The sequence below is a fragment of the Astatotilapia calliptera genome, chromosome 4 (assembly GCF_964374335.1).
Source record: "Astatotilapia calliptera chromosome 4, fAstCal68.1, whole genome shotgun sequence".
Taxonomy (NCBI): Eukaryota; Metazoa; Chordata; class Actinopteri; order Cichliformes; family Cichlidae; genus Astatotilapia; species Astatotilapia calliptera.
The window spans coordinates 16,116,211-16,134,630 of record NC_137425.1 but is presented as its reverse complement, the minus strand read 5'-3'; positions in this window follow the sequence as shown (position 1 = coordinate 16,134,630).

Sequence of the window (18,420 nt, the reverse complement as noted above, 5' to 3'; positions counted from 1 at the left end):
ATGCTAGAAGGTAATTATGGGCTTTTTTGCTCATTAGGCCAAAAACATGTGGTTTAAGTCTGCAAAATTAAAGGCACTTTGTTCAGCAGTGGTTTTTTAAAAATATATTACACTTGGTTCAAGCAGTGTGTCTTTTCAGTTTCTTATAAAACCCGTGTACTGATTTTTTTATAAGGCTGAAACTACTACTGATGCTGAAATAATAAATGTCAAGCAGAACTAATAAGGGGGTTTCCCTTCTGTGACCAATGTGACTGAAGTGAATTGCCATGCATTTCTAAAACAAACCCTCTTTCACATCTCATTTAAGATCTTTAAGTAAAATATACAACTAAAATGGGATTTAAATGAGGTGAAATCATATTATCACTTTGGTTGTGCGCTAGGTTTAATTCATATATGCTTTGCGCTGGTCAAAATAAGACATCTCGATGCAACAGAGCTGTTCTGTGGCTCTGGAGAAACAGTGAATGACATGTGTGACGAGCAGCCTGCTCTCCCTTGAGCGTAGTTGAAAACGGAATGTTGTTAATATGTCTCATATACATGTGGCACGGAGATATATTTGACTGTCTAAGAGCAAATTGACTGCACGATATGTCTCCTGGCATGTGTCAGGCTGCTCAACAGATTGCAACCAAAATGTGATTGATGGGCTGTCAGCAAATTCCAATTTGCATTCGCTGATTGTAAAAACTAATCACTGCGAGAGGAGGAGCGATGAAGAACCATGAAATAGTTGGAAATCTCCAGTGGTGCCCTGTTAACTGGTGCATGTCCAGCATTTTTTTTTTATATCATTTGTTTGCTGATGTCTATCCCTTCGCTGACACACTGCAGTCAGTGCCTTCTGTGCATTATGAGAAAACGCGAGGGACCTGCTGCTTTTACTCGTCTGTGTTCGGCTTGTCCCATTCAATACCCACACCGCTCTCTCACATTTCCTCACTTTGTTCGCCTCTCTTTGAAGTTGCACAGGCGTGTTCGTCCAACAGCTGGCCGCAGGAGAACAAAATGTCTTTGGAGTCTGCCCTGTGTCAAATACGATAGCCCTCATTGTCAGTGGTTGTCATTTTGCCAGATGAAGGGGGTTGTTTGTGCTTCCTGTCCTCCGACTGGGCTGAGTGAGAGGCTCAAAGGGAGCTCCCTGGAGGGTGGTAAAGGGCGCTGCAGAGGATGAAGTCAGAGCCCTCATCAGCCTCTTAAAGCTGACCAACAGCAGCAGCAGCACCACTGCACCCTCCCTCAAGAGGGGACACAGGAGGAGATAATGTGTACTTGGTTAAAGCTCTCCATTCGTGGCAATAAAGGTGGTATTTTTAAAAGAAAAATGACCGCAGCAGCCCCGAAGCTCACCAGTTATGCTGAATCCGTAGCCTGAATAATGGACGAAGATTTCCTAACCTACTGGTTTCTCGTATTGCCATTGTGGGTTGTTTTTTTTGTCAGCCAGTGCTAGTAGGTTTGATTAGAGAGCTGAATCTGTCTGGATGTGCTGCACAGATGCATATACCTGGAGCGCAGATGTCTTGGACAAAACACCAGTGTTCTCTCATTGTCAGTGGTTGTCAACAAACTGATTGGCAAGGCTGGAAGCATCACTGGCCAGAATCTGGAGGTGTTTCAGTCAGCGAGGGACAGGAGACCCCTCAGAACAGGAACCTGAAATAACAGTTTGCACAGGCTCGCTAAAAATCGCCAGATATCAATCCAGTAAGATACGCTTGGATGTGATGGAATGGGAGCTTCACATCATGGATGTGCTGCTGAAAGATTTGCAGCAACTGTGTGATATTTAATGTCAATATGGAAAATTTTTCATTATCGTGGTGACTCTATGCCACAAAGAATTAAGGCAGTTCTGAAGAAAAAAATAGGGCCTCCAACCTCGCACCAGCAAGGTGTACTTGATGAAGTGTACATATGAACATTTTTTGGTGCTCTGTATCCAGAGAGACTTTATTGCATCCTTATAACAGAGAACTGTCTGATCCTCAACCACGGTAGTCATTTATTCAAGCATACGGTGGGAGAAGATTAATTTCATGCAGGCGAACTTTTCTCTGATCAAACCGTTGAGTTGCTTAGTACCCAGTTGCATCTGCAGTTAATCCTTACTGTGAGAAAATCAACCTAGAACAAAAACAGTGAGCTTCTTCAGAGCAGAAATTAATGAATGCCCTGACACGCATGTGGAATCAATCTTTTCATGTACCTTCTGGCAATTAAATGCCTTCCCAGACGAGTTAGATTTTAGGAGTCACATGTTGCCTGTTTTCTTCTGTCCTCAGCATGTGCGTCTCTTTTGATAAACCCTAGCATCAGGCTTTTGATTTATCATCAAATACATCATAGACGGTAATTTAATTTGCGATACTTAATCAGTGTTTTCCCCACTTTCAATTACAATGAATCAACACTGTCACCGCAGTCTGTCACTAAACAAACTTTGCCATCAATTCCATGCAAAATCTATGAGGCGTCACTGAATAACAAAGTAGAGTGAATATTATCCAAAGTCAGGTCAGTGGGTTTATGCAAGAAAAAAAACAAAAAAACGGAAAAAAAACCTGTGCTGCAAAATGTTGCAATGTGTTGTTTCTGCTCCTCATCACATATTCAGGTTCTTATTCAATGTCAGTATTTTGATGGATGGCTCTCGGTGCCTTTTGCTCCTGCATTTTGATACACTGTTTGAATTATGATTAAAGAGGGAGTTGGCTAAAAGCAGCAAGAGGATTAGTGACAGCTCTCGAGACAGGAGAGACTATATAAGAGAAGGAAGATAGGCTTGAGAGGTCACCATTAAAGAAAGGTGATGGTAGAGTATATTACCCTCATGCATTATTTGCTTCACTTTTGTGCCAGTCTGACCTGGAGAAGAGAAGAGGAGCGGGAAGGGGGAAAGTAAAGATGGGGGACGAATAAGGATGGCAATAAGGGACTGTTAAACTTGTAGACGTCCTTTTGTATTCCCCATCACTTCACAATGTGCCCCTCAGGAAGGCAGGGAGAGTCTTCTGGCCATATATTACAGCTTTACTGTCAGTGACTGGACTCGCTCATTAAACCTAACTTGATTGTTTTGAAGCAAAGGGAGGGATTTGTGCATCAGTGAAGGATTTGGACAGGAAAAAGAGATGATTTTCTCCTGTGTTTTTTTTGGAGGTTATAGCAGTGCTCCACATGGTGGAACATCCTCTAATCAAACTGCAGGGCAGTGGTCTGTCAGTGTTTAAACAGATCCTTTATGATGCAAACAAATTTGTCAGGTGCATGTGCATAATATCTCGCTTGCACAAATGCGCAGAGAAAAAAACGACAACGCGCGTCTGCTGTAAGTGTCAACTTCACAGGTGACCTTTTGTTTCTGTTAGCTGTTTGGACTTGCAGGTTGTTTGATGCTCTAAACCACCCTGAATTAAGCACTACTCCAACATCAAGGTGGCGTGGTTAGCTAGATGAAAGCAAAGGGCTTGCACGGCGGGTAATACATTCAACAGGCGCATATTCACAGCTAGAAGTGAAGCAGCTGGGGAGAAGGAGTAGGCACGATGAAAGTGGATTAGCATGGATTCATCATTCTCTATCACAGAAAAGGCATGAGTGCTTCATGAATCTACTCTGTATTTCCTCGCAGAAGGGCTCAGCAGTTTATTGGTTGCTATAAACACAAAGGAGCATAAAAGTGTCCAATTACTTGTCTTAGCATTTAATGGTAAACATTTTTATACCGCCTTGAAATTTAAATGCATTAAATGCATTGGTTTAAATGCATTTAATTGATTATTTATTCTGACTCACTTCATTAAAAAAAAACAGAAGCTGGTTGGCATGTGTGGAACTGATCTGTAAGTCTTTGGTGAACCCCACCTCCCATTTTTCTGGTTTAAGTAAGTAGATTAAAACCACTGAGAGCTTTATGTGTCATGGCCTGGGTCTACGGACCCAGGACTCATGTATTTTAGTTATGTTCGTGTGGTGTTTTGGCTTTCTCTCCTTTTTTCCTCCTGGTGTCTCCGTGTGAGCTTCCAGACGTTTTGGTTCGCTGTGGAGACTGCAAACCCGGAAGTGTTCCTGCACTAGAGACAGCCACACCTGCCGCTCGTCCTCCTCTGCCAGCTACAACGGATTACGCCCGTCAAGGGAGCAGTATTTAAGACTGTAGCTGAGCTGAGGCTGACGCTGGATCCTTGAGTCAGAACTCGTCAGTACAGCCGTGGACTTGATATAAACCTTCGAGAAAGTAGATTCCCTGCTAACCTGTTTGTGTTACCAGGAATCTGGAGTGGTGCGTGTTTTGGAAGTCACGGTATGGGTGTTTTTGGAGTCGCCACTGTTTCACCTTTCACGAACATCTGCACTGTGTGGGATTCAGGGAGAATCGCCACGGGACCACAGTGCCGGGATTTTGTATATAGTTGTGTGTTTTCCACCCCTGTCAATAAATCCACTGTCCTTCACTAAGAGTCTCGCGTTTGGGCCCTAATTTCTCTGCAACTCCACGGTCTGCCATCGCAGCCCGTGACAGAATGTGGCTTTAGGGCACATTTCTCTAAAGAATTAAATATTCATGACTAAATTAACAACAGTGAAAGTTAACTTTAGGGAAACAAAACTTCTTTAAAGGCCCCCTGTGGAGTTTTTTTTAATAGCAGTAACTCTATAGACTGGTGATGTTCTGCTGACTTGGTCTCATTAAAAAAAGGCAGCATTTTAAAATTTCTAAATAGTGAAGAACTCCCACGGCCACTATTTTCTGATTCATAGGACACACAAAAAGAAATCACAACATTTTGCTGCAAAAGAGCGTCAAATTTCATTTTAAAAAAACCCCCCACTGAACTGGCTTTAGATATGATTTTGAAAATAAAACATTTAATCCAGTGAATTCACTGAAAAGTCTTTTTTCATAACTACAGGCATAACTGACAATAACTTTGGAGAAGTCTTACTGTCCCACCTACTACTGTTTGTTACCGTGTCTTCTAAAGTCTCTCTCAACTGTGTCTCCATGCTCACGAAGTGTAAAGTATTGAAGCCACAATAGCACTACAACATTATACATCTATAGAGTCTATGTGAGCATCATGTTCTGTATGCCCGTGCAGAGATTAGCTGCCCACACACCCAGTGTTGTGTGTTGCCAGGTTGTGTCATAGATGGTTCTAAATTATATAGTGTTGATTGCGCTTCATAGTCATAGTTCAAGCACAAAGAACAAGGATTTATTTATATTTGTCAGGCTGCTGGAAACTTGATCCAGCATTTAGAGTTTAGTTTGCATTCATGATTCCTTTTGCTGCATTTTGAAGATGCTTAAAGTTCAAGTTTTTATTCCTGTTTATGTCTCTGAGTTTATTTGTAATTTCTGGTTTATGTTCTCTTGTTTATTGGGTTCCCTTTGTGCCTTTGCCTTCGTCTATCTGTCCCTCGCTCCTTCTCTGTTCGCTCGCTCCCTCGCTCTCCGGGTCCTAGTCACGTCCTTGTGTTTTGTCTCCCTATTCTGTTCCTCTCCTTGTCTTTCATTCCATGTCTCCCCTGTCTGTCATATGCATCGAACCCCAGTGTGAAGCCCGTTTGTCTCTGTCTGCATCTCATTGTGTTTCCTGTTTTATTTTGACAGTCTCTTGTCCTGTGTTCAGTTTTGCTTCCCCTGTCTCGTTATATCTATTCGTCTCAGCTGTGTCTCTATTTTGACCCTTGTGTACGTATATATTGTGTCAGTTATCCATTATGCCTTGTCAGGTCGTCTGTTAATCCTCCTTTGTGTCTTCAAGTTGTTCCAGGTTACTGTTCAAGAGTTAGTTTTCCCAGTTTATGATTCATGATTAGTTTTTGGTATAGTTGGTTTTCTCATTCGTTTACATTTTTGTAAAATTATTTTTCTTTGTCAGCTAATGGTAAATATTTGGACGATAATACTGATTATGATAACGTTTTGAATTCTTCAACCAGGAGGGAGTAGAGAAAAGGATATGAAAGAATAAAAGCCATGACACAGTCATGAAAAGGTTTGTTTTAATCGGGTCCAGTTTGTCTCGTTAAACGCTCTTTTTCTTTTTGTTCCTGGTCTCTGCTTGCCTTTCTATAAAAGTTCCCACTAGTACAGAGCACACCTTATCGTGACTGTGTGGGTGTGTTTTGATCAGATTTATTTGACCTGGAAGTGTATTTGTCAAAACACGGAGATTCAAATGCTGCAAAATCCAGATTACCAGATGAGCACAGCTGGATCGGCACAAACGTGCATAAATCTCTCACGTGAAACAGCTACAGCTGATAAGTTTTGCGTTCAGGCGTCTCATAAGATGACTGATGCAAAAAAAATGTTTTTTAGGGCCTTTCAGGTTGGAAAAATTACCTTATTTCCTCCAGTCTGTACCATATATTCTGTAACACCTTCTTCAATACATTTCCCGGAACAATTCAGCTGATTTGCTCCAGTCACTTTGTTCTCTGAATACAAACCTTTTTAAAGCTTCATCATCCCACTATATAATTTTACCACAATCAAGACATGATTTGCCACCTCCTGCAGTCAAAAAGACTCACAGGTGTGTGACACTCCTGTGACTGTAAACTACTACTGATGTCCCTAATCGTGCTCATCTGTGTGACGAACCTCGTCAGATGAGTCACAAGACGGAGTGCTGTTGTTTGTCTTTGTGTTTCATTTAACTCAGGTCCAAACACACACTTACAGCAGTTATTGCTCAGTAAGGAGGATGAGTTGAGTATTTTAGAGAGTGCCTGGAGCAGTGACAGACGCCTACATCACAGACAGATATAATAACAATATAATGCAATCCAATTTGATGTCTCTCTGAAGAAAATATCAGAAACACCCACGTTTGTGCTGTAACACCTGTGTGTTAGGAGGAAATGCAATGCAGCCCTGTACAACGTTATTAAAACCTCAACACTGAGTTTGTTTAGTACTGGTTTTTGCAAGGATGACTGTGCTGAACTGTTACTGCTGTTATGCAGACTCCTCCGCTGACCTCTCTAAATACACCTTATATTACCATAAAGGTTTGATTTAAACCTTTAAAAAGCTTTTCATGGTGCGTACTGCCTAAGTGGTCATGCTTAGAGCGTTAATAGGCACTGAAAAGCTTATCTGAAGAAGCACAAACTGAAGAGGGCTTCATCAGGGTGATATGGAAAAGTACAATGTGGCACGAACTCAAAAATATTTTGCTCAGCAAATAAATGATATTCGCAAATTTTATTTGTATTATTAAATTAGGTTAGAGAGCTTATTAGTGATTGCTTTCTGCTCTGAATTTACATTGTAAAAGTTCCCTTTAAATGTTGTAGTGTGTAGATTTTTCACTCTAATGTGAAACGATTTCTCTAACTCTGGAGGGTTTGAGGCCATTTAGAAAATTTAAGCAGGTAAAATGCTGACTGCACTCACCGGCCAACTGCTTGTTAATGTAGATATCTAATGAGCCAATCAGAAGGCAGCAACTCATGGCATTTAGGCATGTAGACGCGGTCAAGATGACCGGCAAAAGGTCAAACTGAGCATTAGAATGGGGAAGAAAAGGGATTCAACTGACTTTGAATGTGGTGCCAGAAATTAATGCCAGTGGAGCTGGTTGGAGTATTGTTTGAAACTGCTGATCTACTGAGATTTTCGGTTTACAGAGAACGGTCCAGAAAAGAGAAGATATCCAGTGAGCAGCATTCTCTGGATGAAAATGCCTTGGTGATGCCAGAGGTCAAACTTGTTTGATAGGAAGGCAACAGTAACTCAAATGGCCACTTGTTACATCAAAGCTGTGCAGAAGAACATCTCTGAATACACAGGACACCAGATCTTGAAGCAAATGAGCTTCAGCAGCAGAAGACCACATCGGGTGCCGCTCCTGTCACCTAAGAACAAGAAACCGTGACTAGAATACACACAAAAGCAACAAAACTGGAAAATACAAGATTGGAAAAACATCGTCTGGTTTGATAAATCTTGATTTTTGCTGCAACATTCGGATGGTAGCATCAGAATTTGGCGTCAGAGTGGTATGTAGCAGCTTTTCTGCGTCTTGCTTAGTACAAACTGAGCATTGCTGAGACACCACAGCCTACCTGAGTATTGTTGCTGACCATGTCATAGAGCTGAAAACACCCCAAACTGCTTTCTTAAACATGGCAGTGAGTTCACTGTACTTGAATGGCCTCCACAGTCACCACATGTGAATCTAGGAGAACCCGTTTGGGCTGTTTTGGAACAGGAGATTCACATAATAGATGTGAAGCTGACAAATCTGCAGCAACTGTGATGCTGTCATTTCATTATGGAGCAAAATCTTAGAGGAATGTTTCCAGGACCTTCTTTAATCTGTGCAATGAAGAATTAAGGCAACCCTGAAAGCAAAAGAAGGGGTAACCCAGTGTACCTACTGTAGCACAGTGTAGCTGTTAACCAGATAGGTGTATTATATATATAGCACAGTGTGTAATGGACACAGTATACCAAATTAAAATAAATAAATTAAAAAGGTAATTAATTACAAGTGAGATTTTATTCTAATATAAAAACAAAACAAATCTATGACTATAAACACTTTTACTGCCGTGACATTCATGGTCTATTTCCTTATACTGTTTAGAGGCATTTGCAATAGATTTTCCACATATGTAAAATACAGTAAAAGTAGAATTTCCCGAAAAGCAAGTTTCAAGTGAAATAATCATGAACACAGTTGAAGATTTGCCCACCATTACTCTGCTTTGAAGTACACTTGAGTGCACTAAGATTTTAATATGGGATATATTTTCACTGGGTTAAAAGTCAAGCCTCTGAAGCATCAGTGCAGCATTTACTTTTTAAATGCTGCAAAAACATAACCTATGATCAACAGCATATATGGTTTTCCATCAAACATTTGAACAGGCGCTTTAAATTATGTTTTTACAGCTGCCGGCTTGGGTCTGCACTCCATCTTCATCCTCCTTGATCTCAGAGCTTCGTGTGGCACCATCAATCACATCCAATTACATTTAAAGTCTCACAGATTTTCAGGAAGCCTCGCTCCTAAGTGGTCCTATGTCTCACATCTATGCCGTGAGCTTTACGTCAATGTGGGCGGCTTAAGAAAAACAATTGGATTTCTTGAAATCTCAAACCTCTGTAAATCAAAGTTCCCCCTAACTACAGCCCAGAAACATCGTCTCTGTAAAATCAAAACAGATCAAAGAATTTTCATCCTATATTTACAAGATATTTCTTTTAATGACTGAAATGTTTCTTTGAAGCCTGAACTTTTCATTGCTGACTAATATCATTAACACTGCTCTACTCTGTTCACATGTCCCAGAGAGCCAGCACGCACAAAACCCGTTGACTGACTGAAGCAGCTAAGTGGAATTTAGCCATCAAACTGTAAATGATAAAATTAGAAGTTTGACAGCCCCTGATTACAAGGATTTGCTGCTTGAAATGAGAAGAAATTGCATGAAAGTTTTCACAGTATTATGTGAACTTGAATGACAGACAGACAAGGAAATTGGATAAAATAATGTGCCAGGGTTTGATTTAATTTTTCTCAATTTGTCTTCACTCAGGCTGAAATTTTGAATGAAATCCCTTCAATGTATGTGAGATGCATTCTCTGAAACAACCACAGAAACTGTTGTAATGTTAAAATCAGCCTTTCGTGTGGTTTTTGGATGATGTCTAATCTCTGTCTTGGATATATAGATGAACATATACACTTGATTAGATACAGCTTGCTAATCTGGGTTGCACCAGTACTGCATTACTTTTAACAAAAGTAATGAGATTTCTTCTTTGACTGAGAATTCAATTCAATTCAATTTTATTTATATAGCGCCAAATCACAACAAAAGTCGCCTCAAGGCGCTTCATAGATACAGAGAAAAACCCAACAATCATATGACCCCCTATGAGCAAGCACTTTGGCGACAGTGGGAAGGAAAAACTCCCTTTTAACAGGAAGAAACCTCCGGCAGAACCAGGCTCAGGGAGGGGCGGCCATCTGCTGCGACCGGTTAGGGTGAGAGAAGGAAGACAGGATAAAAGACATGCTGTGGAAGAGAGACAGAGGTTAATAACAGATATGATTCAATGCAGAGAGGTCTGTTAATACATAGTGAGTGAGAAAGGTGACTGGAAAGGAAAAACTCAATGCATCATGGGAATCCCCCGGCAGCCTATGTCTATTGCAGCATAACTAAGGGAGGATTCAGGGTCACCTGGTCCAGCCCTAACTATATGCTTTAGCAAAAAGGAAAGTTTTAAGCCTAATCTTGAAAGTAGAGATAGTGTCTGTCTCCCGAATCCAAACTGGAAGCTGGTCCCACAGAAGAGGGGCCTGAAAACTGAAGGCTCTCCCTCCCATTCTACTTTTAAATACTCTAGGAACAACAAGTAGGCCTGCAGAGCGAGAGCGAAGTGCTCTAATAGGGTGATATGGTACTACAAGGTCATTAAGATAAGATGGGGCCTGATTATTTAAGGCACATTATTTATTTATGTGAGGAGCAGGATTTTGAATTCAATTCTGGATTTAACAGGAAGCCAATGAAGGGAAGCCAAAACAGGAGAAATATGCTCTCTCTTTCTAGTCCCTGTCAGGACTCTTGCTGCAGCATTTTGGATTAGCTGAAGACTTTTCGGCGAGTTTTTAGGACATTCTGATAATAATGAATTACAGTAGTCCAGCCTGGAAGTAATGAATGCATGAACTAGTTTTTCAGCGTCACTCTGAGACAGGATATTTCTAATTTTAGAGATGTTGCACAAATGGAAGAAAGCAGTCTTACATATTTGTTTAATATGTGCGTTGAAGGACATATCCTGGTCAAAAATGACTCCAAGGTTCCTCACAGCGTTACTGGAGGCCAAGGTAATGCCATCCAGAGTAAGAATCTGGTTAGATACCATATTTCTAAGCTTTTCAGGGCCGAGTACAATAACCTCAGTTTTATCTGAATTAAGAAGCAGAAAGTTAGCGGCCATCCAGGTCTTTATGTCTTTAAGACATTCCTGCAGTTTAACTAATTGGTGTGTGTTATCTGGCTTCATGGACAGATAGAGCTGGGTGTCATCTTCATAGCAGTGAAAATGTATGCTATGTCTTCTAATGATGCTGCCTAAGGGAAGCATGTATAATGTAAACAGAATTGGTCCTAGCACTGAACCCTGTGGAACTCCATAATTAACCTCAGTGTGTGAAGAGGACTCTCCATTTACATGCACAAACTGGAGTCTATTATATAGATATGATACAAACCACTGCAGCGCAGTACCTGTAATACCTACAGCATGTTCTAATCGCTCTAATAGGATATTATGGTCGACAGTATTGAATGCTGCACTGAGGTCTAGCAGGACAAGCACAGAGATGAGTCCACTGTCAGAGGCCATAAGAAGATCATTTGTAACCTTCACTAAAGCTGTTTCTGTGCTGTGATGAGCTCTGAAACCTGACTGAAACTCGTAAAATAAACCATTCCTCTGCAGATGATCTGTTAGCTGTTTGACAACTACTCTTTCAAGGATTTTTGATATGAAAGGAAGGTTGGAGATTGGCCTGTAATTAGCTAAGACTGCTGGGTCTAGAGATTGGCTTTTTGAGTAAAGGTTTAACTACAGCTAGCTTGAAGGCCTGTGGTACATAGCCGATCATTAGAGATAGGTTGATCATATTTAAGATCGAAGAATTAATTAATGGCAGGACTTCTTTGAGCAGTTTTGTAGGAATGGGGTCTAAAAGACACGTTGATGGTTTGGAGGAAGTAATTATTGAAGTTAACTCAGAAAGATCAATTGGACAAAAAGAGTCTAACTTAACATCGATGGTACTAAGAGTAGCTGTAGATAATGTTACATCTGTGGGATGATTGCTGGTAATTTTTTCTCTAATGATAAAAATTTTATTTGTGAAGAAGTTCATGACGTCATTACTAGTTAACGTTAAAGGGATTGTTGGCTTAAAAGAGCTCTGACTTTTTGTCAGCCTGGCTACAGAGCTGAAGAGAAACCTGGGGTTGTTCTTATTTTCTTCAATCAGTGATGAATAGTAAGATGTTCTGGCTTTGCGGAGGGCTTTCTTATAAAGCAGCAAACTATTTCTCCAGGCTAAATGATGATCCTCTAAATTTGTGACACGCCATTTCCTCTCCAGATTACGAGTCATCTGCTTTAGGGTACGTGTTTAAAAATTATACCACGGAGTCAATGTGTGCACAAATACAAGCTTCAAATAAATAGGGACAAGATGTCGTTCATTTCTAATGATTGTTGCTTACAGCGTTCACAAAATGCGATTTGATGCACTGGACATGATTTTAATTCATTATCAAGGAAAATGAGAAAGAGCAAAAATAGCAACTTCATAATTATTTGTCATTCAATGGATATTAGCCTCATATTAATGTATTCTTTTTTAATATTATTGTTGTTGTTAATACCAAGGATACAACTGAATGCCCACGTGAGCACACGCAGCCACAATCGGCAGCATCCGACAGGCTCATCCATCTTTATTACTGCAGCAACAGCCTGCTCACACTTGCCATGTGAATACACAGACTCTGTGTTTTTTCCTCGTCCTTCCATGTTTCCCTCCTTATTTCCTCATTTTTGAAGCATAAGCTTCACATGGGTAAGAGTGGACAGCACATTTATCAAAAAGACAGACTTTATCTTAGTGTGCAGATGAAAAGCGCAGTCCCCTCAGATCGTAAAATTCAATCCCGTGTGGATTTATTGAGAGACCACTCGCAGGTTGTTTCCATGAAACAAATGCGCCGTTTCTTTTGTGCAGCTGCTTTTAATGTGACTGTTATGCAGGGAATGTGAAATGTGAGCATTATTTTTCTAATTGGCTTTTCGTGAGCTCTGTGAATTGATGATTGGTAGACTGTGAATATGAGCAAGTCAGAGATTGGTTTACTGCCTGTGGATCGAACCAGGGGGAGTTTGGAAGATGACACAATTGTGTTGCTTTGTCTTCAGTCAGAGGTGATTATGGTCTGATAAAATAACATCTTCTCCTGCTCCGTTTCTCACTTATACTGACGCTGACAGGAACAAAGTGTTGGATGACTCAGGGCAGCTGTCAGAAGACTTTAATTGGGCACGCACACACTCACACTCACTCACACAGCATCATCATCACTCCAGAGGGCATGACACTGACTCACAATCACTGTCTAGAGGTTTACACCCTTAGAATGTACTGATTTACATTATGAGGACTGGCTTTCCATTCCATCAATAACATATATCTGCACACGCACACACACACGCACACACACACAAATCCCTCCTCTCGCTGTATGAGCTTGTGAGCAACCCCCTGGACTGCTTCCGATGAGCTTCTGCTTTGTTAGTGCAGTGTAAGTAGCAACATGATAACATCTACCCAGCTCTGCAGTATTTTCTAAATGCTTTAAACCACACTGATTGTAGTTCCCATAATTTTAATGGTACACAGCTGGATTTGAAACTCTAGATTTATGCACCGTTGCACAAACCGGGGAGAAATGCTGTCCTGAATCAGTGTTACACGCTGGCTCTACCACCACAGTAAGTGATAAATGGGCTAAAATAAGCAGTGCAAAGTGTTTCATATGGAAATGGGAAAAATGTGAACCGCTGTTTTAAACGTCAGTAACTTCTGTTCATCTGTTGCAGCAGAAATCGAGACTCATCAGCCCAGACAACTTTTTTGTAGCCTCAGTTTCTTCAGCACCATGGACCTCATCTGCTTCAAGGTTTGACATGTTGTGTGACCACCTCTGCCATCAACAAGGCATTTTCACCTCTGCCTCCGGCCATTCTTTGTAAGCCCTAGAGATGGTTCTGTGGGAAAATCCCATTAGAGCAGCAATTTCTGGTACTCAGTGCAGCCTACCTGGTACCAACCAATTGAACAGCTGTACCTAATAAAGTAATAAGTAAGTAATAAACCAATGGGTGTACATTCTAGCAACTATTTAAAAAGAATAGCTCTACTTAAAAGGTACTTATTTTGCTTTCCTTATTTCCTCATATATTCTCTTACACTGGCCTCAGCAACCCAGTAGGCAACAAAATGGCCAAAATCTGAAATATTAACCTCAAAATTTGTATTACTAGTTGCTGTGCAGTAAGTCAGACTCTAGAGTGCTCTAAAGGCTTCAGACAGTTTTTATAGTCTGGATCTTTATGATGCCTATTAGTTTAAAACATTTCCCTAGTTTTGCATGTTCAGCTAGAACGACTAAAAAGTCTATTAGAAAGTCAGCGTTAGTCATATTAGAAATTTTGTTCTGATAAATCACTAAAAAGACTAAAAACACATATCCAGAAGAAGTATTTTATTAACACAGTTTCTTAACTGTATTTATTTTGAGTATCTTAATTTAGAGTTTTAATTTGAATAGTAATGATAGTAATGGATCCTTTTTGGGTTTCAGCTTAAAATTAGTAAAAAATAACATGATTATGTGATTACCTAAAAAAATAATAATGGGCATTTATCAATAAAAAAAACATCTGATCTTTCAAGACTTCTACAGTTTCTGCATTAGTGCAGTTAAGCCTTTTGTGTTTCTGTTATGGATGTACATCTGTGTAGTAACATCCTTGGTGTTAACTAATGTATGATTTTATTAGTAGACAAAAAAAAAGACACACTTCACCTTCAGCTCTGTGTCTCAACACTTAGACATACTGCTCTTTATTTATTTAATCAAAAATATGTGCCAATACTTTTCTGCATACTTTCTCACAGCACAGTAATACATAGTCCTTATACAGTCAATACATTCATTAAGAGGAGGAAAAAAGTGGATTTATGCAAGCCTATAATCACTCCAATACAATCAAAAAACACTGATTTGAAATACTGCCACGGAGGAGGGTAAAAGACTGCTCGAAAAAGTCATTGTGTAGAAAATCGCTATCAGAAAAATACCAACAAAAAATGCCAGAAGCGTCATGAGTACATTAATACATCATTAGAATAGTGTGCTGCATTTAATGACTGAGTATAAATACATATTCGATCTTATACATTACAAGTCCTATGGCACAAACACTTTTAAAGCTCCTTTCTGTCTAATATAAACTTTATTTACACACACTTTTGTGCACACACAATTGTGCAAACACACACGCGCGCACACGCACACACACACACGCTGCAGAGCTGAGCAGGTAGAGAGAGACAGAGAGGAAATGGAGCAGAGAAAGATGCGTGAAAGAGAAAATACAATTTTCCCCTCTGATTGATTTATGTTTAGTTATCTTTTTAATATCTGGCTGCAGAAAATATAGATCCCGGGCACTTTCTTTTTTCTCCCCCTCATAATAGGGAATATTTCTTGGCACTGACCACCCTCACACACCAACACCTTCTCCCAGCAGCCTCACGTGGGGGAATATGGGACACCTGCATGTGATGCCCCCCCCCCAACAAACACACACACACATCCATCCCTCCGTTTTGATTTCGCAGCATGTCTGCCTCTCTCCCTGGAGGCCGTGACAATGAGCCGCTGGTTGTCGCATAAAATGTCACATTAACATTGGCGAAACACTGAATGGGGTTAACACGCCAAATGAATGTCATGGCAACACTGATCTGGGTTGAGCTCCGTGCACTGATGCTGAGGCAAATTTTTTGAAATTGCACTTTCCTAGTGATCGCATGTTGGCCATTAGGCAACGCTGATTAGAACCGAGGCACATATTTCATGGCGTTTACATTCGATCAAGTCTGACATCCTGCTGCTGAGCGTGGCTTTCAGTATCCACTGGTTTCGGCTCAAGGCCCCTAAATTTCCTGGTGAAAAAGATGGAGCGATACGCTGTGCACGAGGCATAAAAGGCTCCAAGGTAATCAGTTAACAATTAATGAGGACACCTGAGAAATTAACTTTGAGCAAGTCCTTTTGCAAGCAAAGAGGGATGAGTAGGAGGAGTAAAGGAGGTGAGGAGCAGATGGCTACTCGCTCATTTGTTTGTTTTTCTGTTTGTTTGCATTCAGGGGGAAAAAAATCAATTTGTGTGGGAAAAAAAGAAATTGGAAACGAGAATGGACGGGCAATGTACCGAGAAGGCGGGAGGGTTGGAAGTTGGGAAATTGGGTTTACTCTGGTAAAAGAAATCTTTGATGGCAAAAGAAATTGGAAAGACTTGTATTGTATAAGCCCATAGCTGGAATTTGTACAACTGCAGCACTTGAAAATGTTTTTAGCACAAAAGAAATGGAGGTTTTGGACACAGTTTTATCTCTCTGTGAGGAGTTCAGCCAGTTCACTGGTGGAATGAGGATTTCTTAATAAATGAGTTGGACTAAACTCATTATCTCTCATTTCCTCATCACCTATAGACACTCCAGGGCCCTATGATAGTTCAGAAATTTGATTTGGTTTATCTGTGACATCATCAATTCTTGTGAAAACATACCCTCCCTTTCATGTAAAATGTAACCAAATGCATACCAAAGCCCAGTTTGGTGCCACCTGGGGTAAGTGGGCCCAGCAGATGTGCAAGTTAATATTCGTCAGCTATAAATGGGTGGATATGCTCATTTTAACATAATATGTACTGTTATATTGTGTTGGAAATGTGTAAGCTTATTTGACTATCAAAATACAAACGTTACATTACTTCAAAGTCTATTTGCCAGAATGATGGTAAGTTTTATTTGATGGGAAAATATCTTCTTATGCCACTTTTATTGTCTCACCAAAGAAAGTTCAAGACTGATTTAATCATAAATGCACTATAAATGCATATTTTTTAAAATAATTTTCAGAATGGGCATAGGAAAATTATATAAAAAACATTTATATATTTTTTTAATGTTTACAAGTGCACTCCAACACCAGCTATAACACAACATTTAAAAACTATTTAATTCCCAACTCATTGCATAGTAATACTTGGCCATCATCACTTTTTTTTAGTATCATTTCCAACATGCATGGAACAGCTAAGGAATACCGTGTTGTATTAATGAAGATGGTAAATAGACTGGTTCACATGTGGCACTCTTATACTTCACAAGTAGAGTAGCTCTTCTTTTTTTCTATGTCTAAGTGCTTTTGTCTAACATTCACACTAAGATGAACACATTAGGGACGAATTGGAGTGCAAAGATACATTGGCATGCAGACTGGAGCATGGCTTGCCCCACTAAACTTCTTGATTAGTAAATGACCTGCTCTGAATCTTGAGTTACCCAGATGAAAGAGTCTGTGTTAAGATTTACAATGGGTGGTAGGTGGCATAATTTAGTTAGGTGGTCCATAAGGCCTCAGTGACACCTAGAGATCCTCTGGCAACCTTTGGCTGCTAGGGAAAAACATGCATTCCCTGAATGGTTGGTAAGCGGTTGCTGGCCTTTGCAAGGTGAAATCGGTTATCAAAAGGATGATGCACCAAACACCTCTTTGTGATTCCTTTGGTCAATAGCAGGTTGCTGCAGCTGTCTGAAGTTTGCATGGAAGATGCAAACACTTGCTAACTACTAGCCGAACTTTAGTGAAACTTGGAAAAAATGCAACTCAAACTGAATTTCACCACTGCTGGGATAGCAGCAGTTAGCCAGCAGTTGGTGTCATCCATAGCTAGCTAACTACAGGCAACTGTAGGGTGACCAACTGTCCTCTTTTCCACGGACATGTACCCTTTTCATGTTCTGTCCGGGGCGTCCGGGGGGATTTTCGAGATGGATGAAAATGCCTGGGTTTTCCTATTGGCCTACAGAGGACGCATATGTGTGACGTCATCCCCGAGCTGCTGCTTTGTGAGTGATTGTTCTGGGCTTACAGATGGGACAGATGATGTTTAAAAGATGTCAAAGCGCAAATGCATCCTTTCAGACGAACTGCAAAAGAAATTTCCCTCATCCCGGTACTGGTAATTTTTCTTATACAGATGAGGCATCATTACTGTAGCATTATTTAATTCCAGAGGTTTTTAAGTTATTTTTTTTGCACTTGTTGGCTTCTAAAAGCCATAACACAGAGAAGGCATCGTTTAAATATGTTAAATATGTTTCTTTAAGCAAACAGTATTATTAAAGTTCTTCATGACTGGGCCAAGTGTCCTCTTTTTTGGAAATCAAAATATGGTCACCCTAAGCAATTGAAACAATCTGTTAGCGACCAAAGCAATCTTATATACCTCTCTGTGACCAGTTTCACCGAGCGACTGCCAGCAACCACTGGTTAACTATGGAATACACATTTTTCCCTAGTAACTCACTGACTCATCCCTAGGGCTGTCTGACAGGGGTTTAGCTATTGATTTCACAGACTTTTTTCTGGCGACTAGTAGTTGCTGGGGGGAGGGGGTCACAGATTAGTCTCAAACTCTTCTTCTGCATCATTCAAAATACCAGCAGAGCAAATTTGCCTGCTGTCTCTCTGTGTCAGTTTCAGTCATTT